Source organism: Suncus etruscus, chromosome 3 (assembly GCF_024139225.1).
Source record: "Suncus etruscus isolate mSunEtr1 chromosome 3, mSunEtr1.pri.cur, whole genome shotgun sequence".
Classification (NCBI taxonomy): domain Eukaryota; kingdom Metazoa; phylum Chordata; class Mammalia; order Eulipotyphla; family Soricidae; genus Suncus; species Suncus etruscus.
In genome coordinates this window covers 130,260,855-130,277,238 of record NC_064850.1, presented here as the reverse complement: position 1 = coordinate 130,277,238, position 16,384 = coordinate 130,260,855, and the positions used below count along the sequence as shown (strand labels likewise).

The following is a 16,384-nucleotide window of genomic DNA, read 5'->3' as shown; positions in this document are numbered from 1 at the left end:
TATCAACACTGCTTAATGTTCAAACAGTATTGGTTCAGAAGAAATAACCAATGATGCAATTCTAGGTAATGGTGTAAAGTCAAGAAGGTTCTTAATTGATCAAAGATTTAAGACTCTAAGAGCTTCAAAAAGGCTACCATGGTTAAAAAGTTTTCACCCAGTAAAAGTTTAATGCAGAGAGAATATTTTTGTGAGCACACCTTGAGATTCTGAGCTATGAGGGTATATTAATTATCCATTAATTTTGGGGGGAGCAAGATAGTTTTTTATTTAATGAAACTTTGAAAGAAGTGAGAGGAGGAAGAGGACATGTGTTCTAGGGACAAGTAAGGCAGGCAAAGGATATGTTTGTTCAAGGAAGATTAAAAGCTGGAAAGCTAGGGATTGAAAATTAATTTACAAAACATTTAAGATGTAGATGTGTTTGTGGTTTTGGATCACTAAAGAGAATGCTTGCTTGATCTGGAGATAGAGGATCTTCTGTGAAGAGTGACTCTCCAGTCCAGGACATTTAGAACACATAGTACAGGAACAGAACTTTGAGGCCTGTAGTATGTAAGTGGTGTGCCATGGTAAAGAAAATAACCATGATAAATTACTGGAACTATAGAGGAAAAAAGCCTACATTTCAAAAGTTTGTTCATTTGTGGGCTGGAGAGATTGTAGAGGGGACATGCACACAGCTAGCTGGTCTTGCTTCAAATTCCCAGTACCACTTGTGTTCCTTGAAACACCTCCAGGAGTGAAGAGAGTCGGGAGTACAAATAAAATAGAACTATTTTTTTTTTAACTTCAGATATCCTTCTAGTAAGAGAAACTTATACTCTTTAAGGTTTTTGAATGATAAGTTAATACTTTTCATGACTTCTTATGCTGTTTTAATAAAAAGGCATTTCTGATTATCTCATGTTTAAAAGTACACCTCATGAATATTGACTCAGAAAAATAACAATCACAGGTGACAGTGGCTGGAGTGATGACACAGTGGTTGGGCATTTGCCTTGAATGTGTCAACCGGGTTAGATTCCCAGCATCCACCCTCTGTGTCATCCAAGCCTACCAGGAGTGTTTCTGAGTGGAGAGCCAGTATTAACCCTTGAGCTCTGCTGGTTGTGCTCCACCACCACCACCCACCCCACCCCCCAAAAAAAAACCTGTTATTGAAAGGGTTTAAGGGAATTGAAGACCTGGGTACTAGTTCTTATTTTTTGTCATTGAATGATGTATTCTGGAATATCTCATTTAACCTGTCGAAACTCAGTTTTGTTTTAAATTTTATATATTATTTGTTCAAATGTGACCTTGTATTATTTCCATTTATATATTATGACCCAGATAGATTGTTAATTTTTTTCATCCACTTATACTCCCAAACTACCTTTTCAACACGATTTTAGTAAGGCTTAATAAATGCTTCATACCTCCTATTTTTCCCCTCAACCATGTCCTCTAGCTCTTTCTTGCTACCATTTTTATCTCTTCGCCTAATTTTTATTACCATCCCAATAAGGACTTGAATAGATAGAACAATACTGTGGACATTAAATAAATATTTGATAATAGAAAACTTCTTGTTCTAGCATAGATTTAATTGTACTTATAAGGCATACCAGAGTCAGTAGTTTAATCTTATTTTTCTGAATACTATAGGGGCAGATCTTCTTTCTCACACTAAAACATTTTTTTAATAATGCTATATTCTAATTATACCATTTATGTAACTGATGCTTACTACTTTTTTTGTTTGCCTTATGCCTTTTGTCTTACCTGAAATTTTCTCTGTTCTAATTCCAATTCTTTTTTCTGATGGTTTGTTTTATTATCACATTACTAAGTCTTACAGTGTTGATTTCTGTTGGTTTCTCAGCTGTTCTATAATAGTCTCTAAAGTAATTTCTGCCCAATATGTTGTTTTCTCACAAATGCTATGCTGATGCTTTCTTTTTCATTAATATAAGAATCTTAGAAAAATTCTGCCTATATTTTTCCATAACTTCTTGCGCTAACTATTAATTAGTTCTTTGACATTTTTAGGTTCATTAGCTTCTTAAATGTTTGACATTGAAATTCTTTCATCTACATATTGCTAAGATAGCCTTAATTATGATAAGTTACAGTTGTATTCATGATTTGCCATATCCTGAGGACTATAAGCTTTTAAAGGGATTCCTCATTTCTCAAAGGATATTATAGATATTATTGCAATCACCCCACAGCTTATGTATTGTACCAAATGCACTTAAATATTTTTTGAGTAAGTAACCTTTATCTTTTAGGCAAATCTTTAACATAAAAGCATTACATTTTCTAAATCCTTGGGGGGAAGTATTTTAAATGCCCAGATCATATTTAATATAGATTTTCTTCCCTGTTCTTAGTCATATATTTATTATCACTTAATTATATTTTTCATATTATTTTTATAATAATCTAAAAATCTTTCATATGCACTACAAAAATAATTTGAACAATAAAGCATTATTATCAATATATGTGCAATATTAATGCAGAGCATTAATCCACATTTCTTTCCAAATAATGCATAATTGTATATAACTAAAGTGATAAAACAGCAAAAAGTAAAAAGTAAATACCCTTGTTTTATTCTGTTTGTTCATACCTGTTTCCTTATTGTGTATCTTATATTTTAGAATTAATTGTATTATAATAACTAGAATATATACCTTTATTTTTGCCCTCTTGTAAATATTTTTTTTAAATGGAAATATCCTTTTCAGGTAGTTTGAGTGATACCCTATAGTTTTTTTGGTTGTTGTTATTTTTTGGTTTTTGGGTCACACCCAGCAGCGATAAGGGTTTACTCCTAGCCCTATGCTCAGAAATCACTCCTGGCAGGCTCAGGGGACCATATGGGATGCCAGGATTTGAATCACCATCCTTCTGCATTCAAGGCAAACGCCCTACCTCCATGTTATTTCTCCAGTCCTGATACTCTATACTTTTAAATTTCTATAATCTCATTCCTGAGGCTCTTAAATGTTTAGTTATATCATAATGTGTTAACTTCTTATTATAGCAATAAGTGACATGCATTCCTTATATTGAGGCAGTAATAAAGTTATAGTACAACAATGTCTGTATTTTAATAGTATAACTAAAAACTAATTTAAAAACCATGTCCATTCTTCATACTACAGTTGGTCCTCCTCATTTTTCAGGTTGTGAGGAAGACATTATAAGAGTGAATTTATTTGAACATGGAGCCTATGATCTCAAAGTATTGTGGGAAGAGCATTATTTTACGCTTTTACTTTGAAATTTTCTTTATTTAAATTCTGTATGTTGTCTAATAGTTGGATGCATGCGTATAAGAATAAGAGTGAAAAACCAAACCAAGCCAAACCAAAAAAATTTAGTGGTCAGATGGGTGATCAAGAGAGTAATTACTAGTGTCAGTGAGGCTAAACTCTATTTCTGACTCTTCCCTTTCTACTTGGCAGCAGTACAGACTGCCTGAGCTTTCACTGTTACTTACTTTATTGAATTGTATTATTTTTTAAAGTGATTATTTCCATGGCAACAAGGTATTGTTCCAAGCATGAGGGAGCCATGGCAGCCACAATAGAGCTAGGAACTGGTAAAGAGGATACAGAAGTGGAAGAGAATGGGAGTATGGATCTGAAGAACTTTGGGAGAAAAGATGCATAAAGGACTTGGCAAAGGAGCAAAGATATTATGATTTTCAATGCCAGTCAATGAAAAATATGGTTTTAGTTTTTGACAGTACTACTAAGTGGATAAGGTATTTTTCTAATTGGATAAAGCAAAATAGACTTCTGAAATCTGTGAAATTAGCAGGTCTAACTCACAGTCTTTATTAATTTAATACTTTCTTTGTTGGGACTATGTTCAAGATGCTTAGTACTTACTCATCGCTCTGGGAAATGCTTCAAATATTTGAAAATTGAGCAATCATTAATTCAGTAATTCCCCACATTGGCATCTATTACATCTGATACAAAATAAATAATTGGAAAATATAAATACACACCTATATTCATTGCTGTGTTATTTACACTATCCAAGATCTGCAATCAGTGAAAGTGCTTTACAATAGATGAGTTGTAAGGAAGTTATGGACTATACAGAAAACACTATTCCTTTAGAAGCAATGTTGTTCCTATAACGTTTTTCTAAAATATGAATGTACTAAAAGGTGTCAGGTTAAGAGAATTAATTTTAAATGAGAAAAGCAAATACTGGATAATATAAATAATATGTCTGATAAAGAAACAAAGAAAGAAGACAATGTTTAATGTATCTAGACCCTAAAAATGCCAATAAAACTGAGTTCGCCTTGAACTTAAATCATCTTTGCAAGGTAAGGGAAAAGTGTTGTTCTTCTCGGTTCTCTTTTGTAAAGATGTAACCTTGTTCATACTAGTCTCTTCTTTTTCATTTATTTTTTTTTAATTTTGGCACACTGTATTGTGCCAAATACAGTGGGTGTCCATGCATACTAGTGATCTAACACTACATCATCCAACAAAGTATACATTTTCATCCACCATTTTCTCAGTGTCCCCCTCTCCTCATCTTTCCCCTCTTCCTTACCTCAGTATTCTTAATGTGGTAAACTCAGTTCTGGAGACCAATTTTCAAGTTCTGTTACCTTTGGCCACATGTCATTTCCTTACTATGTTTCTTTGTATACTACAATGAGAGTGATTATGTAATTCTGTTGTACTTACAGCAGCTTTATGTGATATGATTTATTACAGTTTTATATTTTTGCTAATAAGTGATTAAGAGCTTGGCAACCTTTTCTATTTATTTGGAAAGTCAGCTTTTGTTTTTATTATCTTTTATAATTTTTATTTGTCATTTAGTTTTACTGTATTTTTTCAAGTATTTTATTGCTTTTACTTCCTTCAGACTTTTTTCTTTCTTTTTTCTTTGTTTTTTTTTTTCTTTCTGGGTGGGGGGCTTGGGGACAACACCTGTTGACGCTCAGGAGTTACTCCTGGCTATGCACTCAGAAATCGCTCCTGACTTGGGGGACCATATTGGATGTCAGGGAATCAAACCGTGGTCCATCCTAGGCAATTGCCGGCAAGGCAGACGCCTCACCGCTCCGTGCCACTGCTCTGGCCCCCCTTTTTTCTTTTTATATCTTCTTATGATGTAAGGAAATTATTTGATTTCCTAATCCAAGTCTGTATTACTATGGACTTCCCTCTTAGTATAGGTTGTAGTGTATCCCATATGCTGACTCTTTCTTGGGAAGTGAACATCCGACTGTGCTCAAGACTTTCTACTATTTCTGTGCTAAAAGTTTATTTCTGACTGTGCTAGAGACCAGATATGTGTGGAATCAAATTTTGGCAGGCTACATTCATGGAAAGCATCTTATATGCTGTAATATATTTTTGGTCTTGATAGCTTTTGTTTTTAGTAATATTTTTTATTTTTGATTATTGGTTTATTATTTAGTTATTATTATTATTATTGGTTTCTCTTTGAACCAATAGTATGTTGTTTAGTTTTTAGTTTGAGATTTTTTTAGCATTTTTTTCAGTTTTTATTTTTGGTGCACACCTAGAGATTATTACTGGCTCTTCACTCAGGAATTACTTCTCATGGCATTTGGGGAACCATATACAGTGCTGGAGATTAAAACCAGGTTAGCCACATGCAAGGTGAGTACCCTACCTGCAAGGCAAATGTCTTACCTTCTCTGGCCTCTCAGTCTTTCTTTATATAGTGTTTGTACCTTAATAGTATTTTACTATAAAATATATCTTATATTATTCATCATTTTCTAGTTTTATGTATTTCATTTTATTCCCCAGCATGTTCTAAATCTTGATCACAGTCTATGAGCACTGAGAATGATGTGCATTTGACTTTGGGGTCTGGATAGCCCTACATGTGTCTATAAAAGCCTTGATCTTCCATTTTATTGCTTTGAGGGTATTTCTTTTTACTCCCCTTTTATTGGTGAGGTGTCTGATTTGAACAGTGATGATAAGGAATGTTAAAATTAAATACAGTTAGAGAGATCCAGGATGATTTATGTCATGAGTGAGATATAAAGAAACATGAGAAGGAAATAGCAAATGATCAACAACAGAAACTGAGAACTAAATTGAAGAACAGCTTACAAAGATGAGGTCTAAGGGGGAGATTTGAGTTGGGAGGACACTTTGGTGGAAGGTACAGTGTTGGAACATTTTATGCCTAAAATAACACATAAGACTTACATAAAATATTAATGCATATACACAACACTATTATTCACAGTATTGTAAATTATTGTGCCTAAAATAAAATTTGAAGAAATAACTCTATTTGTCATTGATATCTTCAGAATTATTACTTGTTTTATCAATTTTGATACTTTGGTACAAATATAATAGTTCCTTCTTGATGTATTTTCCTTAATTTTAAATGTTCTTCCCTATCTATTATTTCCTTTTAGTTTTAATTTTATTTTGTGTGATATGTATAACTGCCCTGACATCTTTGGTACTTCCTTTTGACTAAATTATTTGTTATCTATCTTCTTTTTATTTTTTTGGTTTTTCGGGCCACACCCGCTTGATGCTCAGGGGTTACTCCTGACTATGCGCTCAGAAATTGCCCCTGGCTTGGGGGGACCATATGGGACTCCAGGGAATCGAATCCTTGGTCCTTTCCTTGGCTAGTGCTTGCAAGGCAGACACCTTGCCTCTATTGCCACCTCACTAGCCCCTGTTATCTAATCTTCTACATTGAACTTTTTTATCATAAAATTTCAGTGTTACACTTTTAAGCAACAGATTGTTGAATTTTGTTTTCATATTTTATTAATTACTTTAAGCACCATAGTTAATTATTCAAGATTGAATTTAAGTCATATAGTGTATACCACCTTTCATCAGTGCACACCAATGTCCCCAATGACCTTCCAACCCTGTATCTGGCACCTACCACTGGGACAGATATTTTTCCTCTCTCTATATCTATGTCTATGTCTATATCTATGTCTATGTTTATATCTATCTATGTTTATATTGTTATCTATATATCTTACTTTTTGACATTGTGGATTACACTATTGTTAATTAAGGGGTAGCATGCATATATCATGTTATTCCCTTTCAGTACTCAGTTCTTGTCCAGAGTGATTAGTTCCAGTAATTGTCATAGTAGACCCTTTTCTACTCTAACTGTACTCACTGCTCTTTGAGGCAAGTTTCCTACCTTGGATTGATACTCCTAGACCTCATCTCTATTGTCTTTGGATATTATTACCAGACTGTCTTTTATTTTTCTTATATTCCTCAAGTGAGTGATATTATTTTATGTCTATCCCTCTACCTCTGACTCATTTATTTATTTATTTATTTATTTATTTATTTATTTATTTATTTCTGGTTTTTGGGTCATACCCAGTGGCACTCAGGGGCTTCTCCTGGCTCTGCACTCAGAAGTCGCTCCTGGCAGGCACAGGGGACTATAATGGATGCCGGAATTTGAACCACCATCTGTTTGAATCAGCTGCGTGCAAAGCAAATGCCCTATTGCTGTGCTATCTTTCCAGACCCCTCTGACTCATTTAATTCAGCATAATAATCTGTATATTCATCCATGTATAATAAGAAAATTTCATGACCTCATTTTTTTCCTAATAGCTGTGAAGTATTCCATTGCATAGATGTATCATATTTTCTTTAGCTACTCATTTCTTTTAGGTCAGTTGGGTTTTTTCCAGATTCTGGATATTGTAAATAGAGCTGTGATGATCATAGGAATGTAGATGGCTTTTCTGCTTGGTGTTTTTGAGTAGATTTTGTTTTCTATTCTACTTGTCCACTCTTTATTTTTTATTAATTTTTATTGTGACCAAATTGAATTACAAATCTTTCACATAAATATTGAGGTAAATAGTGACAATGAATCAGGGCCATTCCCACCACCAGTGTTGTCCTCCCTCCACCCCTATTCTCAGCACGCATCCCATATCTCCCTCCTTTGCCCCCGGAATGCTAGTGTAATTGGTCCCCTCTTGTACAGCTTGTTGTAGATTGGGCATCGATTCTGTTGTCATTGACATTGAGTAAATGTCGTCGGCATTAAGTGAATAAATAGAACTAAAGACACATTACTATTTTTCTATATGAATTTTGAGTGTTTTTGAAGTTTGTATCTCATTATTTGGCCTCCTTTACTTTATTCTTCCCTGTACTTTGATATCTACAGTTATGCAGTCAGATAGCATTTCTTCTTGTCTGTCTCTTCTAAATATTTTTTTCCTTGAAATTGCATGATATTTACCTCTGGGATTCTGTGCTTTTTTTTTCCTATTTAGTTAAAAGCAAGTAAGCTGAATTCATTAGGAGAGATATTATTTCTCTCATCCTTTGCCATATTTTATAAGTTTTATTATGTTATTTCTATGAATAGTTTGAATTTTTCCTTTTATAGAAGAGCATTTCTTGTTTCCTGTAGTGATTAGTAATATGAACTTCTTTAGTTATTTTTCTATGAAAAGATTTGTACCGCACCTTCAAATTTCATTGTTAACTTAATCTATAAATTATTCTTATTTAGATGCTTATTTTGTTCAATGTATTGGCCATACTAGGTGTTCTCTGGATGCAAAATTTCATTCAATAGATCAGTTATGTGATAGGCACAGATATAGTATATCACTTATCTATGGGTTTTAAGAAAAATAAAAGACATTTTTGTAATAATTCTCAGAGACAATAGAGATGAGAGCTGGAAGGTTCAGCTAGCAATAGGAAGCTCACCACAAAGAGTGCTGAGTGCAGTTAGAGAAATAACTACACTGACAACAAGCATAACAATGTGAATGAATGAGGAAAGTAGAAATACGGGTGGGGGAGGGTAGGAAGTGGGAGATTTGGGGCTTTGTTGATGGAAATGTTGCACTGGAAATGGGGGGCATTCTTTAGATGACTGAAACCCAACTACAATCATGTTTGTAATCAAATCATATAAAAAAGGATTTTAAAAAAAGATGTTAGGTGTTTTCCTTTTCTCTAGCTGCTTTCTTTGTTTTTTTTTCAATTACAGTGTACTTGTATTTGTATTTTTTTTTTTACCTTGTATCTTGTTACATACAGGTATATGACTTAGGTCACAGAAAGTAAAGTGCTAAACTATAATATTTCTCCCAAAAATAGTTCCCCAATTATTTTCCTCCTTTTAGAGACCTTATGAGGTTAATGCTACACCTTTTGATACTATCACATAAACTCATGTTTTATTCACTTTCATTAATTTTCTTTTCTTCTATTATCTTTAAATGCATCATTTACCTTTTCTTCAAAACTAATAACTCATTTATTTCTATTATTGTATTGCTAAATCCTTCAATTGTGTTTTACTTAGTTCACCTACTATGTTTTTGAGTTCAGTGATATTTTTTATTAAATTGTTTGCATATTTTCTCCTTTTGGAGCATTCTTATATTGTTTTCTAAGGTTCAGTGAATATCCTTATCACTGCCATATGACATCTTTATTAGGGACATTATTAAAGTCTTGTGTACTCGGAGATCCCTCCTTGGCTCTTATTTTCATCCATTAATACAGGTGAATTCATTGTGTCATATGTAATATCAATGCTAAATGATGAAATTTTGTTTTTGTACACATTTGGGCACAAATATGCATTTAATGCATAATTAATTCCACCTAAATAATGTGTCTCTGTGTCACACAGGGTCACTACTGGAAATTTGGGGTTATGTGTATCTCTATTAGTTGTATCCCTAAGTTTTAGCAAACCAGTGTATATCCTAGAGTTAGCATTTACTGATGTATTTATTGTGTTCTTATTGGTCATAGTTGTTTTTTAAATATAGTTTTTATTTTAATCATAGTGGTTACATATCATTGACAATAATATTTTAGGTACACATTAACATAAAATCAGGGGAATTCCCATCACCAAATTGTCCTCCCTACATCTCCGTTCTGTCCTACCTCCCATATCCTCTTCCCTCGCCCCTGGGGCTGCTAGAATAAGTGGTTCCCTCTGTGCCTAGCTTACTTACTACTTAGTGGTCTTACACCTGTTTGGTCTTGGTACCTCCCTTATTTTCCCCTCTAATTGGGAGGCGGGAGTAGATAGTTCAAGTTACGTGGTTTTGTTTGGAGAGGAGAAAAGTAATAAACTGGGGGAAAAAATCAAATATGCCAAAAATGGGTGGAGTCTTTCTAGAGGCTCTCATTTTAGGTTTGAGAGACGAAGGGGAAAAAGAAGGTGAAACACCACAGCAGTACAAAAAGAAGTGTCAAATAAAATATCCAGTGAGCACCCCCCCAAAAAAAAGATAAGCACCACATAAAAGCCATGATTTTGAGATAAAAACCGTCATAGTTTTAATAAAATAGAGAATAATATCATATTAAGATGTATTACTTTTTGAAAATAAAACTATGTAGTTTTTACTATCTTAATTTAGACTAAGCCTAAGAGGCAACTTATCTGACTAAAAGCATGAGTGAAATCCAGGTGAATCTGTCTGAAGAGCCTAACCTCACTAAATCCCATTGTCCAAGGTAAGAATAATCAGAAATATATAAACAGAGGCTGGAAGTTTAAAATAGAAATAGAACTCTGCAATAAGAAGACATCGTATATTTCCTGAAAATGTAGTACCTTAGATACATATATTGACCTTCCAATATATTGACTTTATCTATAAACAATTATTTAATATGTTGATTATAAACAATTATTTTTGAAGCATTGGAGGAAAGAAGAAAATTTATCATATAGTACTTGCAGATAGACTTTAAAAATATGCTTTCTATAGTTTCTAGAAATTGGGTATCATTTAGATCTGGTTATATATAAACTACTTATCTTTTTAAATGTCCCAACATTTAAAAATATATTATATGAGATTTACAAAGTTACTCATAGTTGGGTTAGACAGACAATAATTGAGGTCCAATACCAGCACCAATGTCAACCTCCTTCCACCAACATTCCCAGAGTCCATCTCATGCCACCACACCCTCCCCCAGCCTGTCATCATAAAAGACACCTTTTTAAGTTTAGTTGCTATAGTTTGGGTCTCATGATTTCATTGCTGTTACTCTGAATTGGATATTATGTTTGTCTTTAACATCACCAATGCACCTTAGGCCCCAGAATATAGTGAGGAGAAGGAAAATAATGAGTGAGGGAGGAGAAAGACACATATGGAATGATAAAAGACAGGGGCTGAGGGTCTCAGATGCATTATTGTGTGAAGAAAGGGCAGAACTAAATATCTATCTTCTTATTTTTTCTGAAATCAGTTTCTGTTGGAGATGAGAATACTCCAGTAGAAAAAGGTCCACATAGACTTTAAACTTAAAGATTCAAGGAGCTGAAACATGATATTTTTCATGTCAAATTTAATCAATCAACTAATTAAAAGTGCTCTTTTAATCTGTATAATTATTTTTATTATTAATGAACATGATAAACTTACAAATTAACATTTAGTGGACAATTTACTAAATGAATAAAATTAATAGTCTTGGTTGTTAGGCAATGTTTCTTAATTAAATTAGGATGTCTCACACCTTCAGATATCTGCTATAATCAGGTCCACCATCAGGGTACCTGTGTGACTTGTTAGGTAGTTGTACATGTTAGAAAGGAATTAGTATTTGCATTGTTAAGTTGATTTCTGGAATATATGTCAAGTGGCTTAGACTTTAATGCCTGAGTAATGCCTGTTTCTAATCAGTGAAGAAAAGACTGATACATTAGTATACCAACAGGGATTGAGATCATGAGAAACATTATATGGCACTTCTTATGTGGATTGAGTAAATAGAAAACCTGAATTCTGTACATAATAAGACATGGTTTATGGTGATATCTGCTATATTAAGATTTACTTTAAATTATTTTCTCAATGTTTTACTTTATGTACTGCATGTAACTGGGAAAATAAAATAACAAAATTGCACATGGGTCATTTTTATTATTTAGGAAATAGAAATTATTTAGTAGAAAGAAATGTGGGGGAAATATATTATCTATTATCCCGTAACTTTTTCCTCCTCTTTTCTTCCTCTTTTTTATTTCTCATTGTATTCTTTTATTTTCTAGTTATGGAAAAATGTCCATAACATTCTTATTATTCTTGTTGATTCAGGCTTTTAAATGTTATTATACTTTTGAAAAGTTATTTTCTGATTGAGGAAATCAGAACAAGAATAAATTTTACAATTTAATTTTATTTCTTTAATTTTCTAATGAATTATATTTGTGAAATCATAAAGGTGTATGTACTTATAATGTTTTGTATTGTCCATTAAACTCCAAATGATTGTGATAGTCATTTCCTGTATAATTTTAAACATGTTTAAATATATCTTATTCTGTTCCTGGAAGGATATTCTTTTGATATCTTTTAAGTTGGTTAGTTTTACTATTATAGTAAAATGATATATTTATAATAATCATACTGAGTATACTGCAAATAAGGACAAAATATTAAAGGTGGAGTCAGAATTTATGGAATCAGAGAGTGAGCATTACAGTTTTTTTTATCTCAGGTGACCTAATCTATAAATAATCCTGATCAATGATTAAAAAAAAAGAATTGTTAGTTACAAAATTATTCGGAGTTAAGATTTAGACATACAATGTGTCTGCCCCAACCCCATCATAAGTATCAACTTCCCTCAAACAATATTTCTAGAGTCCACCCCATACCACCTTTACTGTCACCCCTCAAGCCAGCCTATCATTATAACAGGCACATTCTTAAATTTGGTTGTTAAAGTTTGAAGTTTGGATCTCATGATTTCATTGACTCCATGACTTGTATATTTACCATATTTTCCGGCGTATAAGACGACTTTTGAAACAAAAAAAAAAAAAGTCAACCGAAAATCGGGGGTCGTCTAATACGCTGAGTATATCCAGAAAAATGTTTCAATATGCCGCTAAAAGAAAATTGTCTGAGTATTGCCACAAAACGAATTTTCCAACTCGATCCTGCGCCAATCACACTGCATGGCTGCTCGGACTGCCTCTCTATAACTCAGCCAATCCAAGCAGGCTTTTTATGCATGCAAATTAGACAATGTTCTGGACCCGAATCTACACTGTAAAAAGCCTGCTCAGATTGGCCAGAGTCAGAGAGGAAGTCTATTACAGTATAACCTTTGAACCTTTGCTTGTTGTAAAATTAGACCGGTACAAGTCTTTTGGGAAAACAATACGAATATTTCTCAAAAAACTAGAAATTGAGCTCTTATATGATTCATCAGTACACTCCTAGAGATATAATCTAGGAATCCCAAAACACCAGGTAGAAAAATTCTCTACGTTTCTGTATTCATTGCAGCACTATAAGCAATATCCAGCATCTGGAAACAACCTAAGTGTCTGAGAACTGATTATTAGCTGCTAAAGAATGTGTTGTATTTCTATACAATGGAGTACTATTGCACCTCTTAAGATAAATGAAGTTCATGGAATTTGTCTATACTTGTTTTCGATATGGAGATTATTGTGCTCAGTGAAATGAGTTAGAGGTAAAGGATAGTCATAGAATAAGCTCATGCATTGTGGGATGTAAAGAAAAATACAAGATAATGTGGTGATAATATCCAGAGACAAAAGAGATGATCTCCATGATTATCAGTCTGTGTGAGAATGTTTGCCACAAAGAGAGTTGAGTGCAATGAGGGTAGAGAAGGGTCCACTATGACAATGATAGTTGTTAATGATCAATTTGAGCAAGAACTGAGTGCTGAACAGAGATAAATTGATATGCATGGCACCTTTTCATTAACAATTATGAATACAGTGTCAAAAATGAAAAGTGAGTGAAAGTAAAAGAGAGAGTGAAAGAGAGGTAAAATGCCTGCTCCAGAGGCAGATTGGGGGTAGGATAGGAGGGAAACTAGTGACATTGGTAGAGATAAAAGTGCATGTGAAAGGTAGTTGGCATTTTATGAATGAAACTCAATCACGAACAATATTGTAAACACAGTGCTTACATAATGCGATTATAGAAAAATACACATATATTTGCTATACATTTAGAAATAGTTAAAATGAATAAAAAAAAGTTAGCAACCACAATCTTTAGATAAGAAAATAGAGTCACTATTGCCTAAGATAGTGATGAAGATATATTTCATTGGTTTCCTTTGAAAGTCAAATATTTTAGTTGTAACAGTATAAGGTCTATGAGGTAAAGTAAAATGTTAAAGATACAGAATTTTCCCATTTCTATGTGGATTCCAGTAAGGAAGTTGTAGTTTTACCTGATGGAAAATATAATCAGACTGAAATCTCTTGAGATATAAGAGAACAAGTTATGGAATTGGAGTCTGTATCTAAAGTAATTACTGAATATACTGAAAAATAATTTTAGTAAGTTGCGTAGGAGACAGCACAATAACATTAACAACTGTTTATTGCATTGGCCCATATACAGTATTTGATATATCATTATATATACCATTTTATGCTTATGACAATTTTCTGAAAGATTTTTCTTAAGTATTATATAAAATATATGTATGAAAACTGACACACTTTGAACCACATTTCAAAATTTTATTATTGAACTTATGAATATTTTAGAAGTTTTTTTTGTTTGTTTCATTATGTGCAGTGGTCTTTAGGTCAGTGGGAGTATAGGCATATACTTAGCATATGACCCAAGTTTTGTCCCTTGTTTTATCTAATGATTTCCAGGGCACCTCCTGGTGTGATCACTAAGTGCAGATCTACAAGTAAGCCCTGAGTATCACTAAGTGTAAGATCAAAACCTAACTAAACAGTGCAGACATGATAATACAGTGGGTAAGAGGTTTACCTTGCATGTGTAGACTTGGGTTCGATCCTTGGCACCCGATTTTATCCCATGATCATCACCTGGTATAATTCCTAAGTGCAGAATCAGGAGTTACCCCCTGAACAATCCAAGATGTGGCCACCAAAACAAAACAAAAATATATCAAAAGAAACAGATTTCAAAAAGTAATAGACATCTTAAATAATTTTATTAATAACAGAAATACTTGTTTTTTCTGTTTAAAAGTGTGATAAATAGAACCTTCACATTATAATTTAAAAGCTTTTATACTTCAGGCAATACATATCCCAAACCTTTTATTGTTAGAAAACCCAAAACAAAGGCCCAAAACAAAATTCTCCAGATTCCTCTTTCCTTTACACTCATCTTTTTGACATATAAAAGTCCACCTAGACTAGGTACTTTTTTTTATCTCTCACCTTTGGTTGAATTTGAACAGCTGAATAAAGAGAGGTTTCATTTTGGTGGGCCCAAGTCTCACAAATTGAGAAGCCACCAGAGTCCATGATTTTCTCCTTCAAGAGTTTTGGTTTATTAATTCCATGTGGCAACTCTGCTTTAGACCTACTGACCATGGGTTAGACATATGACTTGTAGATTTATTTAAACTTTATGCTAAGGTACTGTTGTAAGTGCTTAGTGAAGATGAAGAGTTTCCAGCCCTCTCCTTTTAGTCATAGAGTATCACGATGTTTAAGAGTTTCAGTAAAAAAGAATGCCATAACATTGTCTCATTAAATTTTTATTGTAGTGTTAAATGGAATTATCTTGGGAGAATTGGTGTCAGAGGGATAGTGTATTGAGCAAGGTGCTTCATTCATTATCTAGTACCCCATATACTATTCTGTTTCATTTTGCATTACCCCATATGGTAGTCTGAGCTCTACAAGAGTGATCCCTGTGTGCAGAACAGACTAGGAATAATCTCTGAACAATACCAGGTGTGGCACCCAAAGAAAAAATAATGAAAAGAATAAATAAAGAAAAAGCTTGAGTGTGGGGCTCTATATAATACAATGTTTGGAAACCATTGGTTTTCAAAAAGCACAATAACATGCCTGTCTTAGATTTGAATTTATATCCAATTTTGAATAAGACAGAAAAATATGTTTGGAGGGTGCTCAGCAAGTTTAGGAAGGGTGGTATGTTTGGTTGGTGAGTGTATGCTTAGTGCTAGCAAAAATATTTATATTTCTATAGAAACTCAAATAGGATGTTCTAATATTAAAGTGTAATTTAATTCACTTAATCCAAATACTGTATGAACTTAGAATGACATTGTTACTTCATATGGTTCTTTATTAGTATCTACTTAATAATTATTTAAAATGTCCTCTTAGTATTTAGATCAGTAGAAAACAGTAAATGGTAAAATTATATTTGAAAAAGTTAGAAGAAAGATCTTACAATCAGGATATTCCCTCTACACAAAAATTAATTTACTTTTCCCCATAATTATGTGTTCAAATTTAATATTTATAGGTTAGGCTAATTGTAAAAGCTTTAAATCCTCTAACTTACTAGAAAAGTGATATTTTACTTTTTAATATATTCCTATTAATA

At 33.0% G+C, this 16,384-nt stretch overlaps 1 protein-coding gene across 2 annotated transcripts in view; it reads left to right on the top strand.

Annotated features, from left to right (window-relative positions):
• DLGAP1 (DLG associated protein 1) overlaps window positions 1–16,384 on the top strand; it is an 882,390-nt gene that overhangs the window by 88,267 nt on the left and 777,739 nt on the right. The gene's annotated exons all lie outside the window — the stretch shown is intronic.